We start from the raw sequence: 20,086 nt of genomic DNA on the forward strand, positions 1-20,086 counted from the left end.
GTTTCTGTGGTTCACTTATCACAATTAATGAACTAATATTAATCTGTTATTATTAACTAATCCATGTTTTATTCAGATTTCCCCTAATGTTCTTTTTCTGTTCAAGGATCCCGTCGAGGATCCCTCATGACATTAAGTTATCGCGTCTCCTTAGCCTCCTCTTGGCCATGACAGTTTGTCAAACTTTCCTTCTTTTTGATGATCTTGAAAGTTGTTTTTTCTAAATTAAGTGACATTGGTTTATAACATTACGTAAATTTCAGGTGTACATCATTATATTTTGACTTCTGTACAGACTGAGTCATGTTTACCATCAAAAGTTTAGCTTCCATCTGTCATCGAACATATGTGTCCCTTTACCCCTGTTGCCCTCCCCCGACTCCCTTCCCCTCTGATAGCCACCAATCTGTTCTCTGTATCTATGTGTTTATCTTCCACATATGAGTGCAGTCATACAGTAATTGTCTTTCTCTGTTTGACTTATTTCACTTAGCATAATACCCTCAAGGTCCCTCCATGTTGTCGAAAATAGCAAAGGATCATCTTTTATTGCTGAGTAATACTCCAATGGGTATGTAAACCGTATCTTCTTTATCCATTCATCTATTGATGGGCACTTAGGTTGCTTCCAAGTCTTGGCTATTGTAAATAATGCTTCAATGAGCATAGGGAGCCATATATCTTTTTGAATTAGTGTTTTCATGTTCTTTGGATAAATACTCAGAACTGGAATAGCTGGGTCATATGATATTTCTATTTTTAGGGTTTTTTTCTTTTAGATTTTTTTTTAAGATTGGCACCTGTGCTAACATCTGTTGCCAATCTTTTTTTTCCTTCTTCTTCTCTCCAAAGTCCCCTGGTACATAGTTGTATATTCTAGGTGTGAGTGTTTCTGGTTTTGCCAAATGGGATGCTGCCTCAACATGACCTGATGAGCGATGCCATGTCCGTGCCCAGGATCGTAACCAGGAAAACTCTGGGCCACCAAATTTAGCATGCGAACTTAACAATTCAGCCATGGGGCTGGCCCCCTATTTTTAATTTTTTGAGGATCCTCCATTCTGTTTTCCATAGTGGCTGCACCAATTTACATTCCCACCAGCAGTGTTCTTTCGCATGTGGCTGTCAAGTTTTCCCAACACCGTTTATTAAGAGACTTCCTTTCTCCCTTATATGTTCTTGTCTCCTTTGTCAAAAATTAGCTGTCCACTGGGCCAGCCCAGTGGCACAGTGGTTAAGTTCACACATTCCGCTTCAGTGGCCCGGGATTTGCCAGTTCAGATCCAGGGTGCGGACATACGCACCGCTTGTTGGGCCATGATGTGGCAGGCGTTCCACACATAAAGTAGAGACAGATGGGCACAGATGTTAGCTCAGGGTCAGTCTTCCTCAGCAAAAAGAGGAGGATTGGTGGCAGATGTAGCTCAGGGCTAATATTCCTCAAAAAAAAAAATTAATAAAAAAAATTAGCTGTCCATGGATGTATGAGTTTATTTCTGGGCTCTCTGTTCTGTTCCATTGATCTGCATGTCGCTTTTTCCACCAGTATCATGTTGTCTTGATTACCATAGCCTTGTAGTATATTTTGAAATCAGGGAGTGTGATACTTCCAGCTTTGTTGTTTTTTTCTCAGAATTGCTTTGGCTATTCAGGGTCTTTGTTGTTCCACATAAATTTTAAGATTCTTTGTTCTATTTCTGTGGGAAATGTCATTGGGATTCTTATTGGGATTTCATCGAATCTGTAGCTTCCTTTAAGTATATGGACATTTCAACTATGTTTCATCTTCCAATCCATGAGCACAAAATATCTTTCCATTTCTTAGTGTCTTCTTCAATTTCTTTCAACGTCTTATAGTTTTCAGTGTACAGGTCTTTCGTCTCCTTGATTAAATTTATTCCTAGGTATTTTATTCTTTTCATTGAGATTGTATTCTTGATTTCTCTTTCTGCTAGTTTCTTTGGGTTTAGCTAAGGGTTTGTCAATTTAGTTTACCTTTTCAAAGAACCAAATCTTGGTTCCATTGATTTTTTTCTATTGTCTTTTCAGTTTTTATTTCATTTATTTCTGCTCAGATTTTTACTATTTCCTTGCTTCTACTGCCTTTGGGCTTTGTTTTTTCTTTTTTCTAGTTCTTTTAGGTGTAGCATTAGATTGTTTATTTGAGATTTTTCTTGTTTCTTGGGGTAGGCCTGTATTACTATATACTTCCCTCTTAGTGCTTATTAGTATTTATTGAGACTTGTTTTTTTTCCCAACATATAGTCTATCTTTGAGAATATCCTATGTGCACTTGAGAAAAATGTGTATTCTGCTTCTTTTGGAGGGAATGTTCTTTACATATCTATTAGGTCCAGCTGGTCTAGTGTTTCACTTAAGGTCAATGTTTCCTTGTTGGCTCTCTGTCTAATGATCGATCCATCAACGTTAATGAGGTATTAAAGATCCTTACTACTATTGTGCTGCTGTCAGTTTTTCCCTTAGGTCTGCTAATAGTTGCTTTATATACTTTGCTGCTTCTGTGTTAGTTGCATATATATTAATAAATGGTGTGTCTTCTTTGTGGAATGTCCGTTTTATCATTATATAATGTCCATCTTCATCTCTTCTTAGATTTTTGGCCTAATGTCTGTTTTGTCTGATGTAAGTCTGGCTACACCCACTTTCTTTTGATTGTCATTTTCTTGAAGTATCATCTTCCATCCCTTCACTCTGAGCCTATGCTTATCTTTTGGGCTGAGATGGATCTTTTGGAGGCAGAATATTGTTGGTTCTTGTTTTTTAATTCATCCAGCCACTCTGTGTCTTTTGATTGGTGAATTTAATTCATTTACATTAAGAGTAATTACTGATATATAAGGGCTTAATATTGGAATTTTATCTTCTGTTTTCTGTTTGTTCTATATTTCCATTGTTAGTTTTTCTTTCTGTTTCTGTCTGCCATTTTAGTTTGGTTGTTTTCTGTGATGTGTTTCTTAGTTTTCTCTTTTTTTATGTTTTGTGACTCTGCTCTGAATTTTTGTTCTGTGGTTACTGTGAAGTTTGTATAAAAGATCTCACAGATGAGATTGCCTTTTTTCTGCTGATAGCATTTTATCTCCATTTACTTGTGCAGGTTCAGTCCTTTTCCTCTTCCATTTCCATGTTTTTGCTGTCATAAATTATCCCATTTTGTATTGTGAATTTGTTACCAAATTGAAGTGGTTATAGTTATTTTTAACGTTTTCTTTCCCTTTAGCCTTTATATTATAATTGTTTACTAACATATTCTGATATAGAGTTGCATGCTTTTTTTCTTTCTATTTATCACCTTGCTCAAAACTTTGTATAACTTTGCCCTTTTTTTTTTCAGATAGGAGGGCTTCTTTCAACACCTCGTGTAAGGCAGGTCTAGTGGTGATGAACTCCCCCAACTTTTGTTTGCCTGGGAAAGCCATGATTTCTCCTTTATATCTGAAGGAGAACTTTGCTGGATAGAGTATTATGACTGATAGTTTTTATCTTTCAATATTTTGAGTATATCATTCCACTATCTCCTAGCCTGTAGAGTTTCTGCTGAAAAATCAACTGATAGCCTAATGAGAGTTCCTTTAAAAGTTATTTTCTTTTCTCTGACAGCTCTTAATATTCTTTCTTTGTCATTGACTTTTGACAGTTTTAATAAAATGGGTCTCAAAGATGTTCTGTTTACATCAAGATAATTAGGTATTATATTAGCTTCATGTACTTGCATATCCAGTTCCTTCTACAGGTTTAGGAAGTTCTCTGCTTCTTTCTCCCTCTCTTCTCCTTCTGGGATACCCATTATCCTTATGTTGCTTTTCCTGAGTCAGATATTTCTCACAGAATTTCTCCATTTTAAAAAAGCCTTAATTCTCTCTCCTCTTCAACTTGAATCATTTCTAGATTTCTATCTTCAAGCTCACTAATTCTCTCTTCCATATGACCTGCTGTATTTTCAATGTTTTCTACCTTATTCATCTCATTTATTGTGTTCTTCAGCTCCAGAATTTCTGTTTGGTTTTTCTTTAGAGTTTCAATCTCTTTGGTGAAGTGCTCCTTCTGTTCATTCATTTTATTCCTGAGCTCATTGAACTCTCTTTCTGAGTTTTCTTGTAACTCATTGAATTTCCTCATGACACTTATTTTGAATTCTCTCTCAGTTAGATCACAATCTTCTGTGACTTCAAGTTTGGTTTCTGGAGAGTTGTCATTTTCTGGTTGTGCTACCATGTTATTGTAGTTCTTCATGGTGCTTGATGAGTTGTTCCTCTACCAGCACATTTGTGGTACCAAACAATTTTATTACTTGAGTAGACTTTGTTTACTTTGATTCTGAACTACTTCTGGTTGATATTGAGAACCTGTGCTTTTCACCCTTCACTGCCTCTTCCGGAAGTGTTATCAGTGCCCTCCTTGTGCTGCTTGTACCTCCAAGGCTACTGGCACCTTATTGCTTATGTTGTTGCTGCAGTCATATGTTTTGCCACCAAAATCACTGGGCTGCAAGCATCTCTGCTGCTTCCAGGATCACCTGGGTCATGCATTTCCCACTGCAGCAGGGCGGAGGGGAAGAGTGGCATGGGAACCAAGGTCACAGGCACTTCCACCTTGTCCAGGCTTATTGGGTCTGCAGGTACCACCACTATGGGTTGAGGGGCCAAAGTACAGGTGCCTCTGCAGCTGGGAGGGGCTAGAGTCATGGGCTTTGCTGCCACTGTTACCTAACGCTCCATGGGCTTTCCACAGGCTTGGGTGCTGCTGGCACATGTGCCACCCACACTGCTGCTCCCAGGTTATCTGGGGGTGCTAGCAACATTGCTGCTGGGGGCATTGGACTCATTGATGTTGCCACTGCTGACAGAGATCAAGGTCTTCTGTGCAGCCCCTGCTGGGGGCTGGGTCATGAGCGCTGCTGCTGCTCCTGCAGCCTCTGGTCTTGGGGGCCAGCCTGATACCCGGAATTTCAGGTCATGGATACTGCCATGGCTACCAGAGGTATCGAGGTCTTGAATGCAGCCCCCACTGATGGAAGAGCCATTCGAGGCACCATCTCTGGGAAAGGGGGAGAGGGGTTGGGTCCCAGGCACCACTGTATTTCCTGAAGCCTCAAGTCACAGCCACCATCTGCCATTTGTGAGGGATCGGAAGGGGCTGAGCCAGAAGTGCTGCTACAGCTCCTGCAGCCTCTGGTCTCCAGGGCCAGTGTGCTTCTTAGAACCTCAGGTCGTGGACACTGCCACAACTGCCGGGTGTATCCGTGTCTTGAATTCATCTCCCTCTCCTGGAAGGGCCAGTGCTGAAGGTGCTGCTGCCAGGAGAGGGGGCTGGGTCACAGATATCATCATCGTTCCTGGAGTCTCCAGTGGCCAGCCTGCAGTGATTCCTGGCACATCTGGGAGCGTGGGCTGCCTGGATTCCTGGAGCTCCTTTCATGGGTGTTACCTCAGTTCCTGGGGCCTCTGGTGGAGGCCTGGCTGCGGTTCCTGGAACCTCCAGTATTAGGAGCTGCCACTGCTCCCCTGGTTCCACTGTCTCTGGGAGGTGCAGGCCACCTACCTTCAGATGTATAGATGTGAGGATCACTCAGGTGTTCTGGTGTGCTGTGCAGAGGGTCCTTTGTTGGTCCATGGATGTTCTACTGGTTGTAACTTAGAGGACAGAGACAAAAGGAACAACTCACTCCACCATTATGCTGACCTCACTCCTGATCCTGACAGTTTTGAGGATTAGTGGTCAGATATTTTGTAGAATGTTCTTCAGCTGGGATTTGCCCAATCTTTTTCTCATGATTATACTTGAGTTATTTTTTGGGGAAGGAAAACCACAGAAGTGAAATACCATTGTCTTAAAGTTTCATTTTATTAAATCCCATTTTTTTAAAGGGAGTGTGAACACGTAGGAGTGAATATACACAGAAAAATAAATTGCAAAGGAGTAAATCAAAATATTATCATAAATTATCTCCGGATATTGAAGTTACTGGATATTTGTATTTTCTACTTTTTATTTATCTATGTTTTCTAAATGTTCTACAGTGAACATATGCTTTTGAATTAGAAAGAAAAAAATTTAATATCTGTTTTTGGAGCTGTCTATACCTGTCTGAAAAGGTACTCAGCTTCCTCAGATGTACAAGTTCCTCCCAGGGTTGGTAAAACTCGAGAAGTATTTGTCAGTCTCCCATGTCACAGGGAGGTAGCCCTTCCTGAGCGGAGTCAGAAAATGCCTCCATTCCATGTTGCAACTACTTCTGGGTCAAACCCCACAGCTGAAGGGGCCAAGAAGGAAGTCTGGAGGAAGAAGGAGAAGGGGGAGGGATCAGTCCAAAAGAATCATTCTTACTTCCAGGCAGTTCCAACAGAGAGTAGCTCTCTCTTCTCTGTCTTTCTTTCTCTGTCTACCTGTCTCTCCTCTCTCTCTCTTCCTCCTTGTTTCTTTCATTCATTCATTGGTTTATCTTCTCAACTAGTGTTTATTGAGTGCACTGAAAATTGAGTAGGACATCAAAAGACTTCCCTGTCCTCAAGGCACTTACTTTCCAGTGGGGTTAAAGCATCTGGCAACAAATATTCTGTTGGGTGGTGAAAAATACCGTGAAGAAAAATAAAACAGGGCAAAGAGGGATAGATGGGAAGGAGGAAAGAGGATTTGCTATTTTAGAGATGGTGGTCAGGGAAGACCTCTCTGATAAGATGACCTTGAAGAGGTAGTAGTGTTCCAGGCAGAAGTGGCAAGTGCAAAGGACCTGAGGCAGGATTTGAGGTCTCAGAGGAGTGCTGGGGAGGGAGGGCAGTGCCAAGGCATGTAGAGCCTTGTAGACCCATGTATACAAGGTTTTTATTCTGTTAGATGGGAAACCATTGGTGGGTTTTCAGTTGAACAACGATATGATCTGAACTAGGTGTTGAAAAGATCCCTTTGGCTTCTGTTTGGAGATTTGATTGGGATGAGAGAGCTGGGGTGGGGCACGGCAAGGCAGGGAAACTTGTTCGGAGACAATTACATTAGTTATGGCAAGAAAAGATGATGAATTACAACAAGGTGGTAGCAGTGGAGGTGGAAAGAAGTAGGCAGATTCCAGATACAGTATGAAGGAAGAGACAAGGGGATATACCAATTAATTGGATATGAGATGTGAGAGAATTTCCAGGTTTCACACACACATGTATGAAACTATTCTGTACCCCCAAAAGTATTATTTCACCCGAGCTTTCAATCTTTGAATTGTCAAGATTTGACAAATTCTTACATATACCCTCTCTTTGAGAAGACAGTGGAAAGGAAGGAAGGCTTTTTTTCTTCATTTATTTTTTTTCAAGTCTCTTCCCTCTTCTGTTCCCCTTCCCCAAAAGCCATCCACTCTAATATATGTGTCCTTAAACATGCTTATACCCTTGCTAAATTCATAGTGTTATTTTATGTGTATTTGCATTTCTAACTTACCGAGAGGTATTGACTTAAAGATCTCATTTCTTTTCTTATTTTTTTACTCAACACTGTGTTTTTAGGATCTGTTCATGCTGCTGTTGGTACATCTAGTTCATAGCTTTTGTTCACTGTGTGTATTCTACAGTATCTATAACCTTACTGATGAATATCTAGGTTGCCTGCAAATTCGTACTATTATAACACTACTTCTAGGAACATTCTAATATAGATTACATTATGGACCTCTTTGTGGGTATCTGCGGGATAAGATAACTCTAGCTACCTATTCACATCCTTTACTTTTTTTCTATTTCAGGAGTTCCTCCTATTCTGGATACTAATCCCTGTCAGTTTCAGATACTGCATTTATTTCTAGTCTATTACCCATACGTTAACTTTGTAGTTTGCTTTATTTGGATGAACATCTTGAATTTTAATGTAGTCAAATGATCTGTTATCTTTTAAAAATCCTTAAACTGTGTAGAGTTCAGAAGAAACTCAAGAAAGGACTTAGACACAAAGTGGGAATGTGACACTTAAAAAAAAAGAGAGACAATGTTTAACACTGGCAGGTTGTACTTCCGATGAATGGGGCATGACGTGGAACACATCAGTGTGGTAGGTTTCATCCACTTATGGAGCTGTGTTCTACCCCTACTCATCCTCTTCCCCCTCCACACTTTCTCCCTTGAGAGATCATATACTCCACTCTCTTCTCTGAGCACTGTAACTGAGAAAACTGCTGCATTCAGCAGACTCGAGCCAAGATCACTTTTTAAATTCCAGACCCGTCTTTTCAAATGCCTGATCTAGGCTGCAGTAGAAATGTGTGAGTTTTACTTGCCTGTCATTTCTTTTGCCTTCTTCTAACTAACAGAATAGAATTATAATAGCAAACAAATACCACTAATTACATGACAGATATTTTTCCTGTGCTTTACAAATAATTCTTCTCAACCTTATGAAGTAGACAATCTTATTAGTCCCATTTTTCAGATGAGAAAACAGAAGCTCAGAGAAATTAAGTCACTTACTCAAGATGATACAACTAGTAAGTGATGGAGCTGGGATATACCTTTTATCAGTGGGGGACCTATTCTACATGTATGAGAGTGGAGTTGACACCATCACATTCCAGCCCATAGGATGGGCATATGACCAAAGTCCCTGGCACATGATTGTTTCAAGGATGGGCATGTGATCCAAACTGAACCAATCAAAATCCTTCATGCCTGGGGATGTTCTATTTCTACTAATGAATCTAAGATAGTGTATGTGAGTCCTAGGGGCCATCATACCCTCTACATAAGAGAATCTGACAAGAAAGAGAGAGATTGATACCTGATGACATAATTTGAGTCCCTTCATCCAATCACAACAGTAGCCAGTATGACCTGGACTTCTTCGTTTTGGGAGTCAATAAATTTCTTTTTCTTAATCTAGTTTGAACTGGGTTTCTACTACATGTAGTTTAAAAAATTCTGATTACTATAAATGGCCTACAAGCACCTTTGTCAGATTCATGGCTGTGGTCATCATTTAAAAAGTCCTTCTCTAATGGAGGAAATTCCCATATTATGAATTCAGTCTTGTCAAGGTGTGGATTTCCCCCACTGTCATTCATGTAAATTCAGAAGCCGAAATTCAGAAGCCAAATTCCCAGCCTCCTCAGCAGCTAGGACACAAGCATGTGACCCAGGCTCTGGCAATCATCTAAGTGGCCACACATAGGATTTCACATATGCATGGAGCTTCCATCTTTGCTGGTGTAGGTAACAGCCTGTGTGCCCAGCTTTCAAGAGTAGCAGGAGTTACAAAGACAAGAGAAGTTCTTGATGCAAAAGTAGCTTTTGTGCCGGAGGAGGAGAGCTGCAGTGAAGGAATTTCATTTCCCGTTTGCCAGTGGCAACAACAGCAAGGGTAGCCGCCTTATCAGGTTAGTTCTGTGATATGGTTTGGGGCATTGCTCATGAAACCTTAGCTTGAGTCTGGTTCTCCGGGTCTCCCAACAATTCTGAGCGGTGACCAATATCCTTTAATAAATAACGTTTTTGCTTAAAGTCAGCAGAATGGTTTCTGTTGTCTGCGACTAAGAACTCTAGCTCATATACTCAGTCATAAAACACAAGTTTCATGAGAACAGGGGCCGTCTGTCATTCACCACTATATCCCCAGCACATAAAACAGTGCCTGACACATAACAGGTGATTAATAAATCATAGACTACAACTACAATCATAGCACTATTCTGCTCACAGTCTATGAAGGAAGGAAAAAACAAGAAATATTGCACACAATCCCATCTACAGAAAGATTGACTGTTAAACTTTCAGTGCCTCTACTTCTAAATATTTTTTCTCTATAAATATAAATATAGGTATACAGAAGATTTTTAAGCAAGATTTGATGACAAAATACGTATTGTTTTTAGTCTGGTCTTTTTTTCTTTTTTCTTCTTTCCTACTTCTTAAAAACTGAACGTCTCATAAGCATTAGTTGCAGTTAACAAGTTTACCAACATCACCATTCTTACTGGCTAATGGCTACTGGCATTCCATTGTTTGTATAAACCATAATAAACCAATTTTCCATCTTTGAACTTTTAAGTTAGTTCTAGTATATATATATATATGTATTACACATGCACTACATTTTATGTATGTATTAAATTATGTATGCAGTTACATGTATATTACGTACAATTAGGAAATAATCAATGTTCTTAGAGAAATATCTTTGGCCGTATATCTCTGCTTATTTGATGGGAACTTTCTCTCACTCTGTGCTTCTCCACAGGAACTGCTCCCGTTCCTATACCTTTTACTCTAAATCCTTGGAATCAAACCAGCAAAAATTAGAAGCTTAACAAATTATCCCCACTGAATATTAAAGGATTCAGGGATTTCTTTGCTTGCTTATGTGTTTGCTTGATTGTTTATTCACTTATTTTGCTAGATTTGTCAAAAACAAAATTCAGTACATTTTAAGCCTAGATTTTTGCATTACGTCTTCACAGTCAGACAAGAAGATTTCTCAGGTGGGTTTTTAAAAAGCCACCTTACTTTCGCGTGTAGTGACATATTCTCGGTAATTAAGTATAATGAACCATGCACTGGGAGAAAACCATGAATCAAAAAGGAAAAAGATCTGGCAAAGGAGAAGGACTGTCTGCAGGTTTCTGAGAATGGGGTTTGATAAGTGAGACCTGCCAATTTACCTAGTTTGTGAATAGCAGAAAATCCCCCCGGGGACTGAAGATTTCCCTCGAGGCTAGGTGGGAAGAGAGGGTGCCCCTAGTGATTAGCAAACTTGTATTTCCAAGTGCGGCACCTGTGGTTAATTGTCCTTTTTGTCTCAGGGGTGGCTTTTCTGGCTCTTCCCCAGAAATGCATCATCCTCTCAAAGATACCTCAGTATAAATAATAGAATAATTGTAAAAATGAACAAATGCACTCCTCTGCTTTCGAGTGGTTGCCATGGCAATGAGTGAACCACCAGTGCAAATTTCATACGAGCCAGCCTCTGCATGAAGGACCCAACCTGCATCTCTTAACCAGAGGCTGCCTCTGCGGCTGAGCTTGTGAAGCCCTATTTCTGAGGAGTTAGAGGACACTCAACCCTATTAGAGAAGAGCTGCCCGCCTTCTAAATCACAGAACTCTCAACTTCCCTTTCTGTCATCCCATTCAACGGCACACTCAATCAGTCTCCTAAGGGAGTCAGCAGAGAAGTGATTCATACCAGCCCTAAGTGTTCATTAGAAATATTGCTACTAATGAACTAAGATAATTTATTTGAAACATGTACTTCATAATCACTCTTCTTTCTGTTTCTAGGTTGGTGAACTATTTTCCCTTTAAGCAACGTAGGAAGCTCTCCATGCAATTGTCGTCATCTGTTATATATTTGGGGGCCAGTTTCATATTCTGCTACCTTTACATTCTTCTATCTTTCTCTTTCTTCTCCCTTTCTTCCAATTCCTCTTCTTCTTATGGGTTTGCTTCCATGTCAGTAGTTAATGTCCAGAATATACAAAGGAAATCACTGTTATCAGGATTCATAACTGGGATACAGCCGGAAAAAGCCAGTAGAGGCAAGATCTTGGAGATGGGGGGACGTTTGGATCATGTTTGATAACCACGGACAGGGATGGATGCACACTAAGACCCTAGAGTCTCCCAGCGAAAATGGCCTTTCATCTCTGGCCAACTCAGAATCTTTCTTCCCTGACTCCATCTCATCCCTCAGGCTTTTAATGGTAAAATTCCTCATGTCTGGAAGATACCTGACTGGCTCTGAAAAAGCTCTGAGTCCTTGCAGTGTCCACTTGCCAGCACCAAGGGGATGGAGAAGGCTCATTCCTCAAGGCTTGAGGATCTTTGACCCCCCCCCGACCCCCCGCCTTGAATCTGAGGAAGGCTGAGGACTTTGTCCCCAGAAAAGCGTGCATGCACACACATATAAGCACAATTTCACTAAAATTTCAGTACAATTTCAGAGGGCTCATGGATCCCCATTGAAGCCCAGAGTAGGGATCCCAGAACAAAATGTGTTAGTCAGGAGGAGGGGGTTTGACCCCAGATCCCGGCATCTAGTTTTCTGTCCTAGCATCATTTCACCCATGAGTGCTGATTAAACACTTCTTGGATGCCTAATCTCTGGTTAGATACTTTGAAATGTAAAACAAAGAAAAACAAGATACAATCCTTGTTCTGGGAGATATTTTAGATTAACAAGAGAGGTGGGGAAGGCAAATATCTGAACAAGCAAATAGAAAATAATACAGAAGGGTAAAGGGAGAAAAGGCAAGTCACACACATACACCCTCTAGGAAGGAAGAGACCTTGTGGGCTGGTGTTAGTCACAGAAGGCTTCTTAGAAGGAGCAATCCTTGTGTAAAAATCCAGATTACTGGTTGCCCCAGACCACAAGGGGAAGAAAATTAGAAACTTTGCAGAAGTCAGACTGTCTGAGGTTAATGTTCTGATGGGTGAGCTTCCTTGCTTATTCATGCTGTTGTTAATTTTTCCCACATCCGGAACAGGCAAGGAGAAAGGATGAACAGTTTATAGGAAATGAGGAACCTTTCTATTCGCCTAAAAGTGGGGTGGCTCTGCATAGTCTCTCGCCGTTGTTAAAACAGTTGTGGAAAACCAAGAGTGCCAAGAAGCGATTTCCTTGTAACCTGGGGCTGAGTTACTGAAGTCAGAGAACGGCTCTATTATGGGAAAGAGTTCATGGAAGTATTTCTTAGGCAGGGAGAAAAATAACAAAAGGGTTTTTTCCAACTTAAAATATTTACATGAACAAGAATACTGCACTATATCACTCAAATGCTATGCAAGGTTGCAAACCCAGGCAACCTTCCTTGGGGCCGAGCCTTGGCCGAGCAGCTGAGCTATGAAGGCCGAGTTTATATAAAAATGCATAACCAGCACTTGATTGTCCATATGGAACAGTGCTGAGAATGAGGGCCTTGCATATGAAGTACGTGCCCTTGGCTTTCCAAAACAACAGGAAAGGATGTATACTTTAGATAGCTTGTTCTGGTTTCTATCATTTTTTAAAAAGATTTTAATACAACTGTCTGAGCTGACCAAATGATTTAGACAAACCTAATCACGGCTGTAAAAGAAATATCACTGCATTTTGAAGTTTCACTCTAAGTTTGCATATCTAAAGTTCAGAAAGTGACATTTAAGAAACATGAAGTTTTCATAGATGTAGAGGCAAGAACACACCCAATTTAAAGTTCTCTGAGGTGATAACTTGCTCCCAAGTTGCGAGGATTAGAGCATTCTTAATAGCTACAGGAATAATCTAAAACATCACATGCAAGCAAAGTGGGGAAGAGAACTATATTATTAGAAACCTGAACATTTCTATTTTTTATTCTGATTTTTAAACTGATGACATTATTGCTGAGCAAGGACATTACAAATTGGGAAAGAAGTCACGCCTAAGTATTGCATGAATGTGTCTATTTGGTTTTGCATTTAATTACAATTATTTGGAATCACTCTCTAACTATTTGGAAAAAGGGAGTGGAAAATGGTGAGAAAACCCTTCCGTTGGTCACCAAGGGAGGGGATGGAGGCTGTGATCCAGCTTCCACCCCTACTGCCCATAGGCTCACTGACGACGTTCCAACTGCCAGACAAGGCAGCCCTTTGTGATCCTCTTTCTACCCAAGCCCCCTGTAGCAGCTGGCACTGCTGCTCCTTTCTTGAAGCTGCTTCTCAGAGTCTATAGCACAACACCGTTTCCTGTCTCCTACTTTTTTATCTGGAATTTATCCTTTCTGCATCCCTTGGCTCTTCTTTCTGTATCCCTCCTTCTCCTCTCAAGGGTGAGTCTTCACCCACTATTCCATTCTTGACCTTTTTCTCTTCTTGCTCTATACACTTTCCCAGATTGGTCTTAACCATTCCACAATTCAACCATCTCTTGTAGGCCAACATTTCCAAAACTCTGTTGCAGCCCAGCTTTCCCTCCTGAGTATCAGACCCAAATGTCCATTTTTCCCATAAGAAATTTTCACTTGAATGTCCCATTTGTTGTTGTTGTTAGTGCATAGAATGAATTCCGACTCCTAGCAACTCTGTGTACAGCAGAGTGGAACCCTGCCCAGTCTTTTTTCACCATCCTCTCCCCTTTCGGTGCTATATTAGACAATGCTCTGCTGCTGTCCATAGGATTTTCATGGCCAATTTTGTCAGCAGTGGGTGGCCAGGTCCTTCCTCCTAGTCTGTCTTAGTCTGGAAGCTCTGCTAAAATCTGTCCACCACGGGTGGCCCTGCTGGTTTTTGAAATACCAGTGGCATAGCTCTCAGCATCACAGAAACATGCAACTGCCACAGTATGACAAGTGAAAGACAGGGGATGTGGTTCCCTGACCAGGATATGAACCCAGGCTGTGGTGGTAAGAGTGCCGAATCTTAACCATTAGACCAGCAGGGCTGGCTTGGATGTCCCATGGGCTGCTCAAATTCAGCATACCTAGAATAAACTCATTATCCTCACCCTCAAACTTGCTATTCCCCCTGTATTTCCTTCCTTGGTTACCATCACTACCATCTACTCACTCATTCAACAAAAACTTGTTGAGCACCTGCTATGTTCTAGGTGCTTGGGACACATCAGTGAACAAAACCAAGACCCCTGCCCTCATGGAGCTGATGTGGAGCACATGTCATGGAGCTGACATTCTAGTGCAGCATCCCAAGTAGCATAAGCCTTGGACTCTGTCCCTGACTTTCCCTCTCCACTGCCAAAGTCCTAAAAAGATTATTTCCATCTCTACCTCATGTCTTACAACAGGCTCATAAGTGCCTCCTGTCTCTTCCTATTCCAATCCATCCTCCACATTATTATCAGAGTGATCTTTCCAAACTGCCAAGTGGCTCAGGGCTTCAGTGGGTTTTCATGGCCAATAGGATAAAACCAAAGTTACGCCCTGCACAGCCTAGCTCGCTTCTTCCCATTGCTCATATCCTGCTCGCTTGGCACCCTCTGCACTGCCCCCCCAACACATCAAGTCTTTCCCCACCTCTGTGTCTCCTATAGAGCAGGGACAATGTCCCCTCCATCATTTGCTTTCCTAGCACAAAAATAAACAATCACAGCAATAGTTCCTGTGTATTAAGTGCCCATTTAATTGCCAGAGATGGTGTTAAACACTTTATAGACACTTAAAGCCACATAACAATCCTGCGAGATAGGTACTATAATTATTAACTCTCTTTTACAGAAGAGGAAACTCATGCTCAAAGATATTAAATAACTCGCTCAAGTTACACAGTTATAAGTTATTCCAAAGGCCCTGCTCGCGCACAGGCTGAACTCCCTCACCCCTGTGACCTTGCACACATTAGGGTCTCATTGAATTCTGATTAAACAACTGAATTTTTGCTCTCTTATGTCTGCATCTTTTGTTGGAAGCTGCCAATAACATCTTCGGAAGTGGATAACATATGAATAACGTCCAATCAAAATTAGTTTAATTAACAGGGTTATCTTAGCACACTTTCTTCAGATCTCAGGATTACAGCTCCTCCAAGGTCAGTGTAAAGCTTTCTTCTCTCTTTCCGTTGTTTTCTTAACTTTGGAGCACACCTTGGAAGGTTGTGTCACACGGAAGTCGGACAGGATGAAGATGAAGGGCTGGAGGTCATCCTGGAGGGAGAAGAGGACGGTGGTGCCCTTTGATGTCCCATGGGAAAATGGACCCTGCCTCACAGCCCACACTAATTTTCTCCCTTTGTCTTATCTCCTCATTCCAGTCTGGCTAAGGTGACAGTAACTATGGGCAAAAGTGACAAGGAAAAAAATATGAGCTCTCCTCATCCCAGTTCTGGAAGCCCAGGTTCCACTGATAACTCAGAAAGACTCTCTGGGAAAGTAGTCGGGTTAGGAGAAAAGATTTGGCAGCTCCAGGTCGTAGATTTTCCGTGGTAATCTCAAATCCAAATATTTTGCCCTGTTTTCACTCACTGTAACCCAGCACTCTTTTCAAACATTCTGGTGTTTCCCATGGCCCCACGAGCAAGTCAGAGGGCAAAGAGTTACCCTCTCGCATTTCCCTGTCTGAAGGTTGATGGCAGGGCCTGACAGAAATGCTCAGAGGAGAGGGGCTTACACTCCAAGACCCAAGTGGATGTACAGAGTGTACAGCAAAGGTGGTGACAGGGAGGGTAGTGTGGAGGAGGCCTTCCCTTCCAGCGGAACTCTGAGAGCATGCCTTGGGCACTACCAGGTCTTACTGCCCGGGTTGTCCTTTTAGAGCAGCTGGTCCAGCTCTTCTGTGATCACAGACAGGCCCCAGTGGAGGCAAGTGCGTTCAGTGCAGGCTCATTGGCCCCCAGAGCAGTGGATCTTAACCCAAACTCTACTACACAGACATCTTCTTACTTCACAGAGGAAAAGAGCAAGGAGGTGCAGGAGAGGCAGCCAGCAGCACGGAATGATCCAGAAGAGGAGTGATGTGGACTGGGATGGAAATGCGTGTGCACTGCTGCTCTAAAAAGCAAGCAGGGCCAGGGGATGCTCGAAAGGGAAGAGAAGGCCTTCTATTTGTAATTTACAAACAATCTCATTTCACCCTTATTTTATTATCCTCATTTCTTATATTAGGGAATTGAGGCTTTAAGAAGTTCAGCTTTGATGTTTGACAGGTCACTGAGACCTTCTAGCCCCCAATTTTTCCCTCTGTCACTAAACAGAACCCTAGGATGCTCTATCCTTCATATTCCACAAGGCTGAGACTTTTGCAGGGACCACTTCATGCCATCATTTGTACCATGCTTGTTTGTGCAACCCTGCAAATGGTATCCCACGAGATCATGCCATCTGCCTCTACCAGTGACAGACGGGCCCCATGGCAGCTTCCCCAGAATCTCTTCTCAAGGTGGGCCTGTTCGGTGGTCAAGAAGATAACTTCCGGAGGGGGGGTTACCAACCCACTTGATGTTGATTTTCCAACTTACAAGACCTCTCTTAGGCCCTCCATAAGGGTTCTCTTAGGGGACAGAAATTCAAACTGGCTTTAAATGAAGGGGACACACAGAGAAAGAAAGACAGAAAGCCAGGTGATTGTGACAACAGGAGACATCACAGGCAACTACTGTCTGATTTTGAAGAAATGATGCAGGCACATATGGATAAAATAAATATCAAGGCTGGTAATACTTAGATCCTGCAATACCTGTTTGGGGCTGAGGCCGTGGGTGGAAAGAGTGTTAACAGAACAGTTAAAACTTCAGCTATGCTTTTCTGATTGTTCTTCAGTTTCCAAAGAGTTACATACAAGCGTAGGTTTCGGGTACTCCTTGGCTTTATTAAATAACTAGATGGCTGGCACCCTTCGGTTACCCTGACACTCATGGGAGCCCTGCCTCATGTCGGGGTCGCCTTAAGCCCTAGAAGAATCAAACTCGACATTACGTTTTTTCACTTCAGTCTTTTATGGAAATCATGAAGCTGATTTTTAATATAGATCTTTTTATGATGAGTCTGAGGGTTGCAGAATGACTTTTATGAGGACAAACCTGGTTACTATGTATGTAATTCATTGGGGCTTTTAAGATGTAGCAATTTGATTGCCTGCCTCGTGCGGGGACTTTTCTTATTGCACATCCAAGTTTGTTTATGAAATCCTCCGGCACCAGATACTATTTCTGTGTGATAAGAACAGGGAGTGTTTACGTGACCTTGTGGCAATGGTGGTTGGGGTTTGAGGGTCTCTTCTTTCTAAATGCTCACTTGGTATAGAACATGCAATGACTCCACATGAAGATAGTGTAATTTGGTGACGTACGGAAGAGGCTTACCAGCCCCATAAGCATAATGGACTGAAAAGGTGGGTACCATGTCTTCCTCTTTTAGGAAATCCAGGGATCCCGTGCTCACCACACTGCAGGGTGAGCCAGGCTCCTCCCATACCATGAGGGATCCTCATGGAGGTGGGCGTGCGGAAAGGCAGGCGTACTGTCCAAAACCCAAGAGGATCGGGTCATGATGGAAGCTGTAGGCAGAGTTTCCAGGGCTCACAAAGCAACTCACTGCCAGAGTTCCCAGCCAAGGAAGATAGCCCTTGGAGAAGGCACGTTCTGAAGCTCTGACCCCTCTCCTAAGAAAAAGTCAACACTACTCAGCTGCTCTGTTTCTTGGACACTGTGTTCAATGCTTAGCATGCATTCCCTCATCTAATCCTTACAGCAGGGGGAAACTGAGGCTTATGGAGGTTGAGTATCTTGCCTAAGGTCACACGGTGCCTATGCTTCTCACTATGACACTTCGTTAAGCTGGTCTCATAATGCCAGGTTACCACTCAGTTATCTGTTTTCTTCAAACTCAGTGCGTCTACAGTCAAAGTCACCATCTTTCATCCCAACGTGGCAATTTCCTGACTCTCCTACAGTTCATGGAAACACCCATTTCCTTCATCATTATCTCAATACAGGCCCTCACCAAAATTGTGATTTATATAATCGCCTTCTTATCAATCTCCCTGCCACTCTGTTCCCTCATCCATCTTCTATGCCACCGTTTGCTTGATCTTCTTAATGTGTCATGTAACTAGGTCACGATCCTACCCAACAGTCTTCACGGATGGTCAGTGTAATGTGATAGAAGAAGCATGAGGTTTTATGCCAGACAGTCCTGTGTGTGACCCTCAGCTCTGCCCCTGACTGCCAGGTGACCCCGGAGCCTCAGTTTCCTCAACTGTATACCTGCTAACCTCTGAGAGTTGGTGTGAAGATAAAATATACTAATATATGTAAGGCATCTAACACAGGCCTTGCCCTGAAGTGGTTGGTGCTTCACAAATATTTGCTCGCATCCTTTGAAAGAGCCCTCACTGATCTGTGGATAAATTCAACCCTGGAAATATGTGTCTCATCTCCCTTCCTGTCTGATATCACTCATTTTACACGTTCCTCTTTTAGCTAAACTCTACTTGGACCTTCCACTTTCCTTCCTAGCCACTTTTGCACATGTCATTTCCCATGCCATCTCTCTTCTGCACCAACCAAAAACCCAGCCATCCTGAGGGTAAAGGGAGCCTGCCTCCTCCATTTGTGCCCCTGGACTTCTCTGTAAGGGAACTTGCTTTCTCTCCTCAGATGCCTTAGGACGGGTCTGAATCACCCATCTAGGCCCTAATCTCTACTATATTTTGATTGATTTGCGGATGTTGAACCATCCCTGTGTCCCTGGTATAAAACCCACTTGGTCATGGTGTATAATCTTTTTGATGTATTGCTGTATTCTGTTTGCCAGAATTTTGTTGAGGATTTTTGCATCTATGTTCATCAGTGATATCGGCCTGTAGTTCTCCTTCTTTGTGTTGTCCTTGTCAGGTTTGGGGATCAGAGTGATGTTGGCTTCATAGAATGTGTTAGGAGTACTCCATCTTCCTCAATTTTCTGGAATAGTTTGAGAAGGATAGGTATTAAATCTTCTTTGAATGTTTGGTAGAATTCTCCAGAGAAGCCGTCTGGTCCTGGACTCTTATTTTGGGGGAGGTTTTTGATTACTGTTTCTATTTCCTTACTTGTGATTGGCCTATTCAGATTCTCCATTTCTTCCTGATTCAGTTTGGGGAGGTTAAGGAGTCTAGGAATTTGTCCATTTCTTCTAGGTTGTTCAATTTGTTGGCATATAGTTTTTCATAGTATTCTCTTATGATCCCTTGTATTTCATTGGTATCTGTTGTGATTTCTCCTCTCTCATTCCTAATTTTATTTATTTGAGATTTCTCTCTTCTTTTCTTGGTGAGTCTGGCTAAGGGTTTGTCGATTTTGTTAATTTTTTCAAAGAACCAACTCTTTGTTTCATTGATCCTTTCTACTGTCTTTTTTGTTTCAATATCGTTTATTTCTGCTCTTATTTTTATTATTTCCCTCCTTCTACTGACTCTGGGCTTTGTTTGTTCTTCTTTTTCTAATTCTGTTAGGTGTCGTTTGAGGTCGCTTATGTGAGCTTTTTCTTATTTAGTGAGGTGAGCCTGTATTGCAATGAATTTCCCTCTTAGGACTGCTTTTGCTGAGTCCCAAATGATTTGGTATGTTGTGTTCTCATTTTCATTTGTCTCCAGATAATATTTGATTTCTTCTTTAATTTCTTCAATAATCCATTGTTTGTTCAGAAGCGTG

The sequence above is a fragment of the Equus przewalskii genome, chromosome 3, assembly GCF_037783145.1.
Source record: "Equus przewalskii isolate Varuska chromosome 3, EquPr2, whole genome shotgun sequence".
Lineage (NCBI taxonomy): Eukaryota > Metazoa > Chordata > Mammalia > Perissodactyla > Equidae > Equus > Equus przewalskii.